Source organism: Microtus pennsylvanicus, chromosome 5, assembly GCF_037038515.1.
Source record: "Microtus pennsylvanicus isolate mMicPen1 chromosome 5, mMicPen1.hap1, whole genome shotgun sequence".
Taxonomy (NCBI): domain Eukaryota; kingdom Metazoa; phylum Chordata; class Mammalia; order Rodentia; family Cricetidae; genus Microtus; species Microtus pennsylvanicus.
Genome location: NC_134583.1, coordinates 30752999 through 30770548, shown reverse-complemented (window position 1 = coordinate 30770548; position 17550 = coordinate 30752999).

Below are 17550 nucleotides of genomic sequence, written 5' to 3'. Positions count from 1 at the left end.
GTGGAAGAGAACACTTGCTCCCAGATCCACTGGCAGTACAGATCTGTTTCCCAAAAATAACTGTTTTCATTCCTACACCATCTTATAGAACAGGTCTAAGCTTACTAAAGCATCATGTTTAGCCTACATCCTTCATACCATTATGTGAAATGCACAGTGTCCAAAGCATTAGTGTCAGCATCTGATAAGAAATACAGGGATACACGATCAATGTTGGTCTTTATGAAATAACCTACACTCTGCTCTGTAGTTATTGTATGTATATACTAGAACTTTCAAGGGGAACTGGTGATCAGGGCCAGGTGCCATACACCTGATAGATTTGAGGAGCGGTTAGATGTTTCAAATATTTGACATTACATCATATTACAATTGCCAGGCTGTGGTGGCTCACACCTTTAATCTCAGCACTCAGGAGGAAGAGGCAGATGGTTTTCTGTGAGTTCAAGTCTGGTATGGTCTACTGAATGAGTTCCAGGACAGCAAAGGGTACACAGAGAAACCCTGTTTCAAAAGAGCAAAAACAAACAAAACATTATCACAATAGACATTTTCTACATATGTCACTGTTTATGGGAGTATTTGCACAAGATAATTCATTTAAAATAAAAATACACACAAATACATAAATACACACAAATGCATATATATACACATAAACACACATAGATGTACACAAATACACACAAAGAGACGCACATATACATGGTAATACAAATACATCTGGACATATATATGCATTCATCAAATCTTTTCTCTTGATGTTTTAATTTCATGTTCTAGAAAAAACAGGTAACTTATTAATCCTCACTTCCCTTTATTTATTCATCTGGTTTTCTTTGAACTTTCATTTTCTGGTGTTCTCTTTAGAAGTGCTGGTCACCAATTCCATAAATGCATGATATTTTTTCTTTCGCTGTTGTTGTTATTGTTTTTTTCTGGAGACATGGTATTGTTGATGAGTGTGGCCTTGGATTTTTTATCTTCCTTCTTCTGAATCATCAGAGGGTTACTCGACCAATTTATGAAGTGCTGGGAACCAAGCCCAAATCTTAGTTCATGCTATGAAAGCACTCAACCAACTGTGGTATAACCAAGGTCAATTTCTCTTTCTTAAACAAAATCCTTCTCTTCTTCATTCCCCATTGCATTAACACACTATTGCTTCTTCTCCGCTCTCATAAACCTACTTTGCAATGAGCTATCACAACCTCCCCTGTCTTCAGCTTTATCATGCAACTAATTTTATGAAGATCTCTTTCCTCCTGGGTTCTTGCAAAGCACTCTACACTTGCTTATGTGTTTGTTCTTCAGTCGCACCCAGCACAAAGCTGGATATTTTTGAATGTCTTAGTAAGTTACTGTTAAAAGTAAAAATACACATGACCTTTTTTTTTTGAAAGAACTAACAATGTTCCAGAGGACTGCATTTTACTCAGCCTGTGTATGCTGGGCTTATTCTGCTGAAGTCTTCTTTTGGGGTTTGTTCTATGCTGTTTATCTTTAAAGTTTTTGATAGGTGTGGCTTCACGTGCCAGAAAATTGAGATTGACTGCAATTATTTCAAGTTCAGTGCTACAATTTTAATTTGGCACTCCAGGGAAGATGCTATGAGACAAAAACCCATTCTATTCCACTCCTGTGCTTAGGGTCTAGGAATTAGTTTCTTGGTAATAATTGAGAACACAAATGTTGTGTGGAGAACATTACTACTTTAGGAAGTTCTGTCTTCTCTCCATCATCTCTCATATTTTCTCTGAGTTCTGTTTCTCCTCTGGTTGGGAGAATTTTCATGGTCCCTTATCCATCAGCTAGTGAGTCGTGAGCAGCTTCTACACAATGTTATAATCGCCACCGATGACACAGTCTCGCTATTTATAAAAACAACTTAATGTTTCTAACTCAAAAGATTCAGACAACTTAGAACGATTAGAGTAGAGAGGTTTTTATTTTAAATTTTACACATTCTCAAACATGATTTAAAAATACTGGCTATGGGGAATTGTGGCATATGAAAGAGGCCACTGACTTTAAAACTGCAGAAAAGCGCTAGTTCCAAACCTGTCTCTCCATCACATAGTCTGAGTCTTTTTCTTTTCTGTCTTACATTTTCTCATTGAATAAATAACGATTTAGACTAGAGAATTTGAAAGTCCATTGAAGTTCTAATGATCTATTAGGAGCAGGAGCATTGGAGATAGGAAACTTGCCTCCCAGATACACTTCCTCTGTTTCCTGCTAAGTGAGTCTTGGAGAGTTATTTAGGTCTTGAAGATTCCACTGACTTATTTTGCTTTCTTTTTTTTTTTTCGTTTTTTCTCTTTCTCTCTCTCTTTTCATTTGGGACTAATGATGCTTTCTTCGGATAGTTGCTGTGGTGTTAAAACTAGAACAAAGTAAGTAAAAAATTTGTACATTCGGGATCGTTCTGTACATTTGATAATTATAGTAGTGATGGCATTTGTCTCTTAATTAGGGATAGAAAAAAATTCTCCTTTACATCCTGTAGTGATGTTTAGGTGGAATCCATAGTAAAGTAGCCTAGCACATTACTCATTGGTTTAAGCTCTATAAAAGAGAGAGACAAGACTTTATTCACAAGATTTAAAACAGGGAATACCCCATTGTATTTGCTCATAGCCTGCAATGCCTCACAGAAACAAATAGATTAAATTGAAAAAAAAACAATGAAAAGACATCCTTTGTCATTGAAATAAGAATAAATGTCAATAAAAGAGTGTCAAATACTGTATCAAATACTGTGTGTGTATGTTACACACACATACTACCAAACATTTTAAACTTTACAAGATTCTCTGTGTTCCCTAAAGCAAGAAAAATGAGTGATATTTTCCATTTGCGTTCCAAACTTATTTTCTAAAGACTATATCCTTTTATGAATTTATATGCTTTCAATTCTTAACACCATTTTTTAATTTTACTAGTAAAAGTAATTAGAAATTGTGTTAAATAATTTTTCCACATCACCTTAGTGAGTCGTGTGGCCATCCTCACATGGCTCAGCGCAGGCTCTCTAGTCAGAGCCTGCTTGGAAAAATCCCCACATCATAGCTCAGCAAGGATGGGTGTGAATATCCGAAACAGATTATCTTCAAGATAAGGTCCAAGCTTCAATAACCCCAGGAGAAAGTTGACAGAGGTGAGGGAAGAGTGAGGGTGGGACGGGAGGATGCAAGCATGCACAGGTCCGCATGCAGCTGCACAAGCAGGACCAAGACCAAGAAACTTCCAGTTTCACTATGGTTTCTGTACCTCCAAAATAAATGAAGAGGCCATCATCAGAGTCTCTAGATTCTGTGGAATAGAAAGGCACCTGCAGTGTGGACCTTTCTTCCACAGCAGCTGCAACCAGTACCAAGACGAGGGGGTGGGGAGTGTGCCTAGAAGATTCTTCTGTGTTTCAAAGTACAGTTGTTGAAATAAATAAATGAGTTTTGCAGATGTGTACTTCCTGTGAGTCTTTGGGTTTTTTGTATGTTTCATTGTATGTTTCATACATTTGTATGTTTCAAATAAAAAATACATATTTATTTTTGTGGCATTGCCTCACTCTGGAATTCTCGGTGGTCAGGAACACGCTCTGTATATCAGGCTAACCAGGAACTTAGAAATATCCACCAGCTACTGCTTCCCAAATGCTCGGATTAAAGGTGTGCACTACCAGACTCAGTCCTGTTACTTGTTTGTTTTTGCTTTGTTTTGTTTTGAGATGGGTCTTATTAAGTAGCCCAAGTTGGCCTCAAACCCGCACTTTCTATCTTTGCCTCCTAGCCCTGAAGTGTGATTGCAATCATGCCCCATCATACCAGACTCAAATTTTGTAGGTATTATTGTTCTTTCACTTTAGTTATTGCCATGTCATAAAATCTTTAAGGAAATTTTGATTAAGAAATCTTATGGCTAAGCCAGTGCATTGTCCTTTAAAAGAACAGCAGACTATTGTTACTTACTATGTAGGGTGGAATGTTGTATCATCTTTTATATGATTTATCTTGTTTGTTACAGAATGTAGTATTTATAATCAGTAACATTTGTTTCCATTATAGTCTGGCACTAAATAAAAAGTCTATACTTATCAAACATCATTATTGTAATGTTGCCAATTGGAAATAATTGAGAATTTTGAAAAATGTTAATTTGTATTAAATTTCCTGGGCTTAGGAAGCCTTTAGACTCTAAGGGCAACTGTACCCGTGATTTTAACAACATGGATTAGTCAAAGACCCAAATTGAGAAAGATTGTGTTTCACTGACCAGTACACATTAAATATTTTTAGAAAAAGGAGGAGAACGAGAAGAATGAGCAGAAGAAAAATCTGTAACACAGCTAATGCCACTGCGAACGTGAATATTTAAAATTCAAAGATGCCTGGCCTAAACGAAAGACGAATGGTAGGAGTAAAATACTTCCTCGAAATCTAAGGACATCAGGTTTATTCACCTGAGTCAATGTGCCCAATGTCTCAAACAAAAGAAAACGGACTTCTTTCTGTTTTTGATGGCTTATTAAGAAAAAGAAATGGTCAAGGCATAGCCCTTTCTTCAGAAATCCCAATGAATGAGGAGAGATTTCTTCAAAGTTTCCCATTTTATATTTTTGCCTTGAACTTTAGCCCTATATTTCTTGCGAATAGGGAGAGAAGTGTTGACCAAGTGTTTGTTTTTGTCTCTGAAAACTCGGAGCTTTGCCCTCAACTCACTCCTTAAATTGGCTACTCTGATTTAAAGTTACTCCCAGTTTTTACTTTCCAACTGAGCCTGCTGCTAGATACAGAAGAGCTTTCCGCAGCTGGCCTCATCCAAGAGCTTTAGGAACTCGACTTCCAGGACAGCATAAGGACAAAAATCACGCAAAACATTCTGTCCTCTCGCAAAGAAGAACACAGAATTCAAATGGTTACCTGTCTAGAAGCATGCAATTGGTTGCACATGGTATCTGGTAAAAGAAATACCACCAAAAAGGCCAGGGGAAAAAAATAGAATCTTTTTTTAGAGTGCACACTAGTTTTAGCTATTATTGTTTTTGCAAAGCTAAAGGGTGTGTTCATGTTTGATACGCATCATATGTACTGTGTTATATTAAAAGCTATTAAAAAAAACCTACGTGTGTGATTGCATGTACATTTCTCATGGACAAATGATAGATCAATAGATAAATGATAGTTGACATATAGACAAACAAGCTAAGAAGCAAGACAGACTTTGTAAAAATTGAAGAGAAGGGTAGGAAAGAGGAAAGAGAAGAAGCAAGCAGGAGAACGGGGTGGGCTTTCACAAAGAGCAGACCTTGCAGGACATAAAGCCACTTCATCTGCTTTCACATCCTCTGCTTCCCGGCAGCTCTACCTCTGAGTGGATCACTCTTACCTGGCTTAGAGAAAAAAGGAAAATCTCCTACCTCTCCTTCGCTAACCCTCCAATTAAATCCCTGCCAACAACCTGCACTTAGTTGCAAAGCGTCTCTACATAATACTGGGGATTACATTAACTGTACTCGGAAACTGAGACTCCTCATTCAACTGCTGCGTTCCCGCATGTAGACAGAAATTGCACAAGTGAAACCAATGCAACCATTGTCTAGATTTCAGAATCTCTAATAAAGTGGAAACAAAAGGAACTGCCATCTCTTATAAAAATAATGTAGGTTGATATCAGAGTATTTACTAAACACCAATTAGGTGTTACTTGCTCAAATTGTAAAGATGAATATTCCTTTAACAGAACAGCATGAAGTTTTAAGGCAGCATGGAGGAAAAATATAATTATATCTCCACCTAGTGGATATTGTTGGCAGAGCAGGTAGAATAAGTAAAATCTAAGAAATCCTCAATACTAAAAGCAAAACCTGCTTGTCATGAAATTCTTGCAAGAAACCCCAATATATTTGTGATATCCTATGATATGATGATCCTGTAAATGTTTTTTATACTGACGATATTGTTCTCAATGTAAGTATTATGGGACAAACCTTGCCTCCATGGGCGAGGCTTTTCACTGCACAGAAAAGCATTCATATTAGGATATTTAAACTGTGAATTATACATTGTCTTATATGGGAAGATATGAAAAATTTTAAACAGTATTGAAAATTGTTTTATTTGGTTTGAAAGAAATCTGGGTGAGTTCTATAAAAATTCCAAGCAAAAAGATATTGATAATTATCAGAGAGGTGAAAAGAAATTCCGAATAAAGCAAAAGAAAGGATGAAAAGGCATTGTAGATTATTTGGAAAACCTACTCATAATTATTCCAGTGCCACCAGGAGAAAAGCTAGGAACCCAGTGTGCAGGGAGTGGTCAGCACACATGATTTAAGTTCTTAAGACAAACGGTAGTATTTTTTTTTAAGCAGAGTAGACATTTTCACTCTAAGAGAAAATGAAAAATTTTATTTTGTCTTTCTCCCTTTAAGTGTTCGAGGGAATGTTATAAATATTTAAAGGCTGTGATTTACGGCCATAAGATGCAGAAGCAGTGGACTGGAGTAATCTGTGCCGTGTAATATATTTAGGACAATGATGTTCATCACGAAGATGTATATGTGGGATGTGTGCTGGGGGAGGGTGAACGATAAGAATCCCGCAGAGTCAAAGAATAGAGCCCTCACTGGCTTACCACAAATGCACGTTAGAATAAACCGTTGATAGAAAACCTGGGCCGGCAATAGGATTTTAGATATTGGAATCAAACAGGATAATTTTAAATACCATAATTATTTCTTAAAGGCAAGCTAAAATTTAGACTATTTCAAATAATAGAAAACTAGTAATTTAGGAGTAGAGACTACTGTGTAGAAAAGTATATTAATATAAAACCCCCCAAAAACAAGAAGAAAATTAGATTACTAAAACTACAGGTACTGGTAAGTAATTAAATAAATGGCATCAGGGAGAAATCAATTGAAGAAAGTCCTGAAACAGCCACAGCAACTTCTGTACAGCTGTTCTTTGGCTTGTATTTTTAGCCTTTGTTAATTTTTTTACTGTTATTTTTAGTTTGTCAGACTTGGAACACATGGCATTTCACTAGTCTTCCCATTCAGGAAGTTTGTGCTGTAAGCTGTTGTAGATGAGTACAGTAAACCATTTCAGTATATTTAAGCAAAAGTTAAGTAAATTAAGCAAAATTCCCTCCCTCGTTACTTGCTCCGGAGGACTGAAGTTAACCCCCAGCTGCGGTGCTGTGTAGCAACCACTCCCCTCTTTATTTTCCACTCTGGCGCTGTGGGCTCCTCGGGACAGTGCTCATCACAGGGCCACAATGTTTGCGAATTTACTCTCCTCCTCATTCCCCAGTTGACAATTAAGAACACATTTTTTAGAAAAACTCAATAACACTTTAAAAAAAGGAACAAAGATTTGCAAAGACGGTGGTAAAGATTTAGTTTTAAAAGTAGCATGATTGAAAATTTATCTAAAAATCAGATAATTGGATCACATCTAGCAGAATTTGGTAGAAATTGCAGGCCCATGTCACGGTTGCTGAGAAAGCTAATCTGCTCAGAAGGCAGCAATGCCAGGCTTTTCTACATGTAGAGCCCTGAAAATGTTCTTACTTTTTTTTCCCCCTTGATCTTTTCTCATTTCTGCTGAAACTAAATATAGATCCCGTGCCTGCTGCTGTCCTTCTACTAAAGATTTAAATTTAAGACATAATACATGCCTGTCTAGACAAGCCTAAAATTGTTTTAGTTACTGATGTATGGATGACTGATAAGTGTCATCTTTGCTGCCTGCACTGCCTTTGGAATCCAGTCTAGTGACATTTGTCTAGGGCTGACCTATGTCTGCATTTTAGATTACATGAAACATTTAAGTTTTACAAGTATAAGCCTCGGTGTCATTGTTCCAACTCTACATCCAGTACAATCAAACAATTAGATCCTCAACCATGTTTCTTTCTTTCTCACATGGATGTTTTTAATTAAACCAGCAGGGAAGATTGTAATCAAACGAAAGGCAGTGGAATTTGCTTCATCCCTTACCTAGTGCAACAATTATTAAATTCCCTAGCTTCATATTTCTCGTACCGATAAAATTAACTGCAGCATTGCTAGGAAGGGGGTGGGGGAAGCAATCCCAAGGAATAAAAGCCTATAGGTCTTCAGAAAAATAATGCAAAATATTTAACTGCGTTGTCTAGAAAGCTGTTAGCCTACTCCTATATATTTCATATCACTTTTTCCTCATTTTTGCTTTATTGGGGAAGACTTCTCTATCTTTCAAACCATAACAGAAGAGTAGCCCTTTGAAATGCCGTTATAAGACCTAATTAGGTTATTTCTGAACCATGGTTTTGTAGAATAATGGTTTACCTTGAATTGACCCAGGATCCCACTGAAAGAAATAGTTTGCCTTGCCTATGCCGTGTTATAAATGTGTGGTTATTAAGAACATGAATATGAAGAAAGGCTTTCCAGGCTGTGTGACGATGAGACTGTGTTAGACATCTCATTACCCTGATGCACTGTGACATATGACATTCGCACGGCTCACCTTTCACGCTGTTTACACTGCTCATACAAGTTTAAAAATTTATGTGAGAAACAATCATCCTTACATTTCAAACATATGCGGAAAACAATTTACATAATTTCCAGTCAGTGAGAAAAGGCAGAAATGGAGGAGCCGTGGAAGTGGTAACTTCCGTGATGTGAACAATGGCTCTTGACAGCCCTCCACCTGGCTCAGGATCACACTAGACTTTTAGTTGGCAACAGTCAGAGACAATGAGCTTCCTGTGGTATACTTGGGTCTTAGCAGTTGACACAAATATATCAATATTTATCTTCATCATCTGCCTTTGTGATTAAAAGCAGAAAAATGAGCATATTTCACTATCAAATCAATGGGTTGTGGTAGGCACTCTGTGAATCTTAAGTGAATTAATGAATATTTAAAAAGTAAATAGCAAGAGCTGAAAGATTAATATTATGCTGCTAAATCTGGGCTCCCTTTTCCTGAGACAAATGCTCCATACAGAAATCTAAACCTCACACATGAAGTAGGACACATTAGTGAAAGCATGAAGGGCTCAAAGCAAAAAGAGAAAGATCACCTAGATGCATAGGACAAACGCATGAGAAAGGCATACAACATTCAAACACTTAGGATGGGCTTAATGTTATAAGGATTTTACTATGAATAGATGCATTTGTTACAAATGGGCACATTATACTCCATGGATAGAAAAGATTTAATGAAAGGTAGACTGTAGCCCTCATTTTTTGTCTCTTCTTTATGATTTATTTTGTTTAAATTCAAAAACAAAACCATGACCACTGTGGAATGCTGACTATAATTTGTGGAGTGATTTCATTGAGTGGAGTCAGATGACTTCAGACAGAAGCCATGTGAGGTTAAGGACAGGACACAGGACATGGGGTTCTTTATCTCTATATAACTATCCTTTCCATGTGAGGACAGACCAGAGAGTTTTCATAGACGAGACTAGTAGCACCACAATAATCTTTTAACTAATTCTTTTATTTTTGACCTTATAATTACATTAGCAGTCTTTTGCTTCCTTCCCCACAAACCCACCCATAAAAATATTTACAAACATAAACTGTTGTTTCTTAAATTGTTTGGTTTATGGGCATAGACATTATGTAAAATCAAGAAGAAAGTACTGAAACGATCAAAGAAACCCTCTTGGAAAACCAGTGTTCCTTTCTCCAAATGTGATATAAGAAACAAAAGAAGGAAATACGAAAGGAAAACCACTTTTAAATTTTTCATCCTTTATCTTTTTAATTTTTCACAAATGGAAATTTACTTGCCATTAGTCAACAAAAATAGAAAGTAATAACTGTCCTATTTTTAAACACCAAATACTCACCAAGCTTGAGGCAGAGAACTGACCTCCTCCAGCAAGGCCACACTTCTTAAACAGCTCCTTCCCAAACAGTTACACCATCTGGGGACTAATCCTTCACGTGTATGAACCTATGGGGGCTTGGTCATTGAAACCACCAAACTTACTGTCGTAAATTCTGAGTGGCCACTAGAGTAGAAAACTATTTACCCACGCAGCAGAAGCCGAAGCTAAAGGAACCTATTTTGGATGAGAACAGACAACACTAGAAATGCAAGAGCTGAAAGTCCTGTCATTGTGTCATGGCCTGAAGGCAGACAGTTGGTAATCTGGCCCAGTGTTGATGGAACCATTACACAAACCTGTTAGAGGGAAGGAAATAAGAGGGCTAAAAAAGACGGAAAGTGGGGAAGGACAGAGGAATTACAGTTTTGGGTGTATAAATTCTGTTCATTTCTGGCTGACCAGTAGAACTGACATGGAAAGAACAACCCATAAGTTCTCCAGCCACTGCAAGAACTCAAGATGAATCAAGGTATTTGCTACCCTCTCTTTTGTTATACAGTGTTCAATAATATAAAGAAAATTAATTTAATAATCAAGGAAAAGGTGGTAAATTCTCAGGAAAAAATTAATTCTGTGCAAAATTGTGTCACCAGAATGATATAGTAAAGTTACATCCCCCATTTTGTGAATGTTAATTTCGGCTTTTGCAGAGGCAGCTCAGTAAAATAAAGTCAGACTAGGGTCAGGTCAAATGCAAATGTAATAATAGCCGATATCTGCATGCAAAGAATAAGATGCAGGGGAGTTCCAGCAAAGAATGGTGGTAAAGACGACAGTGGAGGCCTGAAGCCCAAACATTTGCAGCTGTAAAAAGGTAGCAGAGTCTAAAAAGGATTTCTCACCCTAACTCTGCAAAATCTGGGATTTCAGATTCCTAATCTAAAGGGTAAAAAAGAATACCTTTCTATTGTTTTAAGACACCACTTTGCCATAAGTTGTTATGGTGGTCGTAAGGAAACAGCCAAATAAAATACAAAGCTAAAGAGTTAAGGCGCAGATGATAGCAAAATGGTTTGACAGTTAAAAAGCAATCATCATGCATTCTCATTTGCTTTCTTCTGTGTTTATCAGCAGCTTGAGGAGAGAAAATTTTATTTGGCTTACAAGTCGGTCCACCTTCCAAGGAAGGCAGGGCAGGAGCTCATGAAGGCAGAATCATGAAGGAAACAGCTAAAGCAGAGAACACAGAAGAATACTGCCTGCTTGGTTGCTCTCATATTTGGCTCAACTTTCTTTCCTATTCAACCCAGGACCACTTGCCTATAGTTGACATTGTAAATTGGAGCACCCCACATGCAACATCAATGGTTACAACATCCCACAGACATATCATCTTAGTTACTTTTCTTTTGCTCTGACCAAGAACCATGACCAACATGACTTATGAATGACAGCATTTACCAGGGCTTATGGTTTCAGAGGGTTAAGTCCATGGTTGTGGAGCAGAGGCATGTCAGCAGGAATATCTGAGAGCTCACATCTCAACCCACAAACAGCAGGCAGAGCAGGACACAGAACAGATTGTGTGAGTCTTTGAGGCTTGAAATCTTCAAGTGACAAATCTCCAACAGGGTCACACCTACTCAACCTTTTCAAATAGCCCATCAACCAGTGGACAAAGCCTATGGAGTAATTCTCATTCAAACTACCATACATGCCATGCCAATAGGCCAGGGTGATGGGGGTAAACCCTCAGCTGAGTTTCCCTTTTCTCAAGTGTAACAAGTTAATAAAAACTAAGTGTAACAATCCTCTTCCAGAGGACCTAAATTCAGTTTCTAGTACCCATGTTGGATTCTCCCAGCAAGCTGTAGTTCCAGCTCCTCATCTGGTCTCTGCCAGTAACTGCACTCAAGTGCGCGTACACCCACAAAGAAATGTATGTGTAAGGATTTGAATCAGAAGGTCCCCAATCTTCACAGCAATATAATAGTAACTAAGATAAAAGTTAGTACCAGGGACTGGGATGTTGCTGGGTTAGGTCTGAAATGCTGTTTGGGGGTGGGGATATGGAAGACTTTTGGACTTTAGACTAGAATAGCAGTTGAACATTGTAAGCATGCCTTAGTGGGCCATCCAAGAAGAAGCATGGAAGACAGCATTTGTGCGGGAGGATGATTCTGTATCTGTCAGTTATGTTTTAAATAAATGCTGATTGATTGATAGCCAGGCAGGAAGTACAGGCAGGAAAACAAGTCAGGAAGTAGAGGTGGCAAAATGAGAACAGTAATATTCTGGGAAGAAGGAAGCCCATTCCTCCAAGTACTGCTCAAACCACTGAAGAAGCAGGATGTGATCTGCGCCACTGAAAAAAGTACTGAGCCATGTGGCTAACATGGATAAGAATAATGAGTTAATATAGGCTACAAGAGCTAATAAGGAGCCTGAGCTAATGAGCCAATCAGTTTATAATCTTATGGAGATCTCTGTGTGATTTTCTTTGGGGCTAAACGGCTGCGGGAACTTGGCAGGACAGAAACTCCAACAAGCCTGCCACTCATGCTACACAGCAGTGTTGAAAGCAATGTGGAATATATAGATACAACTCAAGATGATTCAGAGAGAGGCAATATTAGCAGTCAGGTTAGAGATCATTTTTGTGATGTTTTTTTTAAAAAAAGATGTGGATTCTTTCTAGCCTCACCCAAAAAGCTGTGACAGAAGCTCACTTAAAGAGTTTAGGACAGCTGGTATTGGCAGAGTAGATGCTCCTATTGACTATGTCGTGTCCTGTGGTTATTAGCAATCACTCTTATGCTCATCTACAATGAAACAGAGTAAGCAGGGCCGAAGATGCAAAATGTACAGCTTGAGGAGAAAAAAACTACCAGGCATGCAATCTTGTAACCAAGTCCTGCACACAAGAAGATAGGATGTTTTTTTTTTTAAAAAAGGCCTACTGCTGACTAGAATAGAAGAGTTGGGCCCTCAGGGTTAGACTCCACATGGCTCATCCTGCAAACTGTGAAGGAAAAAGCTCAAAATAAGAACAGTGTGATTCAAGGATGGCGCCAGGACTGAGCTGCAGCAGGCAGCAGAACTTCTGGTATCATCAAGGATACAGAATTAAAGTTGTTGTGGGCTCTTCCTCAGAGTTAAGGAAAGCTTCTGAGGTCACATGTGTATGGTGGCCCAGAGAGGCCATTGCAGAAAGAGGTGATGGTGAAGCCTGGACCCGAAGATGTTGGAGATGGCAGAGGAACGAGATACTTGAAAGGTGAAGAGTAGACAGGATGTGGCGCTAGCTTGAGACAGACAGGTGCTGCAGTCAACAAAGCTGGAAGGAGCAGAACTGAAGTATCACGTAACTCACTAAGAGGAGCTTTTCCTTCTGGATTTAGGTACATTTACATTTTGCAGTTAAGAGAGTGTCTGAAGATATTTTGATCTTGGACTTTAAACCTATGTTGAGATTGAAAGACTAAGGGGATTTTTGAAGTTGAAGTGAATACATTTTGCATTGTATGGATACAAGTCGGTGGGCACCAAGGAGTATAATATGGTGGTTTGAACAAGAATGAACCACCCCATATGTGTATAAACTTGACTGTTTGAGATCCAACTAGTAGACTGATTAGGAAGGATTAGGAGGTATGACCTTGTTAAAGGAATTGTGTCACTGGGGTGGGCTTTGGGGTTTCAAAATCACATGTCAGGCCCAATTTCTCCCTCTGCTTCCATCTTGCTGATAAGATGCAAGCTCTCAGCAACCGCTCCAGCACCATAATTGCCTGCCTGCTGCCATGCTTGACACCAAGATGATCATGGATCAACTGTCTGAAACTTTAAGTATGCCCACAATAAAATATTTCTCACTTTAGATGGTGTCTCTTCACAGCATGGAATAGCAGCTAAGACAGTACATAGACACATGTTTATAATTATGTTTTTAGTAATTTTAGCACAGTGAGGAAATGTCCTAGAATATACACTGTAAGTCTAAGAGCAGAATGACAATAATGTCCAAAAAGTGTGGAAATTTGAAAATAAATCACAGAAATTAAATCAATTGAAAATTACAAAGGGAGAAAAGGCATTCAAAAGTAAGAGGGAGCTATATGGACTGTGAAGTGATAGCAAAAGGCTATAAATACATAGGGATGCATATAATTGTTAAACAGTCCCCAAATTTGGTGCAAATTTTTGAAATATTTTTAAAGGATGGGTACATCCCTGACAGCATAAATGGAATTAAATCATGGCTAGACATGCATGGTCGATCTGCTCATAACTAAATGGAAGAAAAATCTTGAAAGCAGACAAACCAAAGTGAAATATCACAAACAAGGAAACTGCAATTAAATTAGGAACACATTACCATAAACTGAAAAGGCCAAAACATAGTGACAAGAGAAAAATTTCCCAAAATTTAATTTAATATAAAACAAAATTATCTTTAGATAATGGCAAGAGCATTTATCTCTTATCTAACAGGTACCTTCTAGAGCAAAAGAAAACAGCATCTAAAACTAAACTTGAATGAGCAAGCATGAAGACAACGTGACAGTGACTCTTTGGAGGATGATATCATTATCTTCTTAGGTTTCTAACTCCTGCAAATGGAGTCAGCTGTAGTCTGAACAACTCTGTGGCACAGGACTGAATAACCTACAGAGTGGCAAGAGACCCCTGCATTTTACATGAAGCCCCACTGAATTATTGGTCCCTAGATTGCTAAATGTAGAACAAATTGCAAGGCCATTTTGTTCATAAATTCCCAGCTTCTATGGTAGCCTTGCCCATGACCTGCAGATGATCAAACTAGTCACATTCCTGCATGAAAGGGGAGGGGTTCAAGTGTCTCATCCCTAGCTGAGATGCTAATGGCAGATCATGGCTGCTGGATGAATGAGACTCAGTTCTTTTCAAGGGCGTGGCCCCTATTACATTGTCCATGTTTCAGTGACCGGTCTTACATGGATGCTTAGGGTGCACGAAAGGGTTCAGTGTATTAAAAAGAAAGACACACACACACACACACACACACACACACACACACAGAGGGAGGGATGAAGGGAGGGAGGGAGAGAAAGAGAGAGAGAGACAGAGAGAGAGAGAAGGGTGGATATAGGTGAGGTTCTAGAAGAATTTGAAGGGGCTAAATATGACCCAAATACTTTTAATATAACTGAAATTATCAGGGAATATTTTAAAGTAGAGACTATATTCCAACCCTTAGAGCAATGACTTAAAAATACGGTGTGGTTATATATAAGAACAGTAAATAGTAGACAATGCAATAATGTGAATATGGACAATTTCTTTTATTTATTTATTTATTTATTTTTATTGAGAAAACGAAAAAAAAGTATCCGCCTCCTCCCAGCCTCCCATTTCCCTCCCCCTCCTTCCATCCTTCTCCCCCTCCCCCAAACTCCTCTCCCCCACCCTCTCCAGTCCAAAGAGCAGTCAGGGTTCCCTGCCCTGTGGAAAGTCCAAGGTCCGCCCCCCTCCGTCCATGTCTAGGAAGGTGAACATCCAAACTGGCTAAACTCCCACAAAGTCAAACATGAAGTAGGGTCAAAACCCCGTGCCATTGTCCTTCGCTTCTCATCAGTCCTCATTGTTCGCCATGTTCAGAGAGTCCAGTTTTATCCCATGCTTTTTCAGTCACAGTCCAGCTGGCCTTGGTGAGCTCCCAATAGATCAGCTCCACTGTCCCAGTGGGTGGGTGCACCCCTCGTGGTCCTGACTTCCTTGCTCATCTTCTCCCTCCTTCTGCTCCTCATTGGGACCTTGGGAGCTCAGTCCAGTGCTCCAGTGTGGGTCTCTGTCTCTATCTCCATCCATCACCAGATGAAGGTTCTATGGTGATATGCAAGATATTCGTCAGTATTGCTATAGGATAGGGTCATTTCAGGTTCCCTATCCTCAGCTGCCCAAGGGACTAACTGGGGACATCACCATGGGCTCCTGGGAGCCACTCTAGGGTCAAGTCTCTTGCCAACTATAAGGTGGATCCCTTAATTAAGATATGTGCTTCCGTGCTCCCCTGTCCAAACTTCCTTTATCCCAATCCTCCTGTTTCCCCAAGTTCCCCCTCTCCTTCCCTTCTCACTTTTCTCTCCCCATCTCCCCTGACCCCCATCCCACCCCACCCCCAAGATCCCAATTTTCTCCCCGGCAATTTTGTCAACTTCCCATAGCCAAGAGGATAACTGTATGTTTTTCCTTGGGTTCACCTTCTTACTTACCTTCTTTAGCTTCACCAATTGTAGTCTCCATGACCCTTATTTATGGCTAGAAACCAATTATGAGTGAGTACATTCCATGTACATCTTTTTGGGTCTGGGATACCTCACTCAGGATAGTGTTTTCTATTTCCATCCATTTGCATGCAAAATTCGAGAAGTCATTGTTTTTTACCGCAGCGTAGTACTCTAATGTGTATATATTCCATACTTTCTTCATCCATTCTTCCTTTGAAGGGCATCTAGGTTGTTTCCAGGTTCTGGGTATTACAAATAATACTGCTATGAACATAGTTGAACAAATGCTTTTGTCATATGATAGGGCATCTCTTGGGTATATTCCCAAGAGTGGTATTGCTGGGTCCAGGGTTAGGTTGATCCCGAATTTCCTGAGAAACCAAAACACTGATTTCCACAGTGGTTGCACAAGATTGCATTCCCACCAGCAATGGATGAGGGTACCCCTTCCTCCACAGCCTCTCCAGCAAAGGCTATCCTTGGTGTTTTTGACTTTAGCCATTCTGACAGGTGTAAGATGGTATCTCAAAGTTGTTTTGATTTCCATTTCCCTGATTGCTAAGGAGGTTGAGCATGACCTTAAGTGTCTTTTAGCCATTTGAAATTCTTCTGTTGAGAATTCTCTGTTCAGTTCAGTGCCCCATTTTTTAATTGGGTTAATTAGCATTTTAAAGTCTTGTTTCTTGAGTTCTCTATATATTTTGGAGATCAGACCTTTGTCTGTTGCGGGGTGGGAGAAGATCTTCTCCCAGTCAGTAGGTTGCCTTTTTGTCTTAGTGACAGTGTCCTTTGCTTTACAGAAGCTTCTCAGTTTTAGTAGGTCCCATTTATTCAATGTTGCCCTTAATGTCTGTGCTGCTGGGAATATACACAGAAAGCAATCTCCTGTGCCCATCTGTTGTACGGTACTTCCCACTTTCTCTTCTATCAGGTTCAGTGTGTTCAGACTGATATTGAGGTCTTTAATCCATTTGGACTTGAGTTTTGTGCATGGTGATAGATATGGGTCTATTTTCATTCTTCTACAGGTTGACATCCAGTTGTGCCAGCACCATTTGTTGAACATGCTTTCTTTCTTCCATTGTATACTTTTAGCTCCTTTATCGAAAATGAGGTGTTCATAGGTTTGTGGGTTAACATCCGGGTCTTCTATATGATTCCATTGATCGACTTCTCTGTTTTTATGCCAATAAAACACTATTTTCATTACTTTTGCTCTGTAGTAGAGTTTGAAGTCAGGGATGGTAATGCCTCCAGACAATCCTTTATTGTATAAAATTGATTTGGCTATCCTGGGTTTTTTTTGTTTTTCCATATAAAGTTGATTATTGTCCTCTCCAGATCTGTGAAGAATTTTGATGGGATCTTGAAGGGGATTGCATTGAATCTATAAATTGTCTTTGGTAGAATTGCCATTTTTACTATGTTGATCCTCCCAA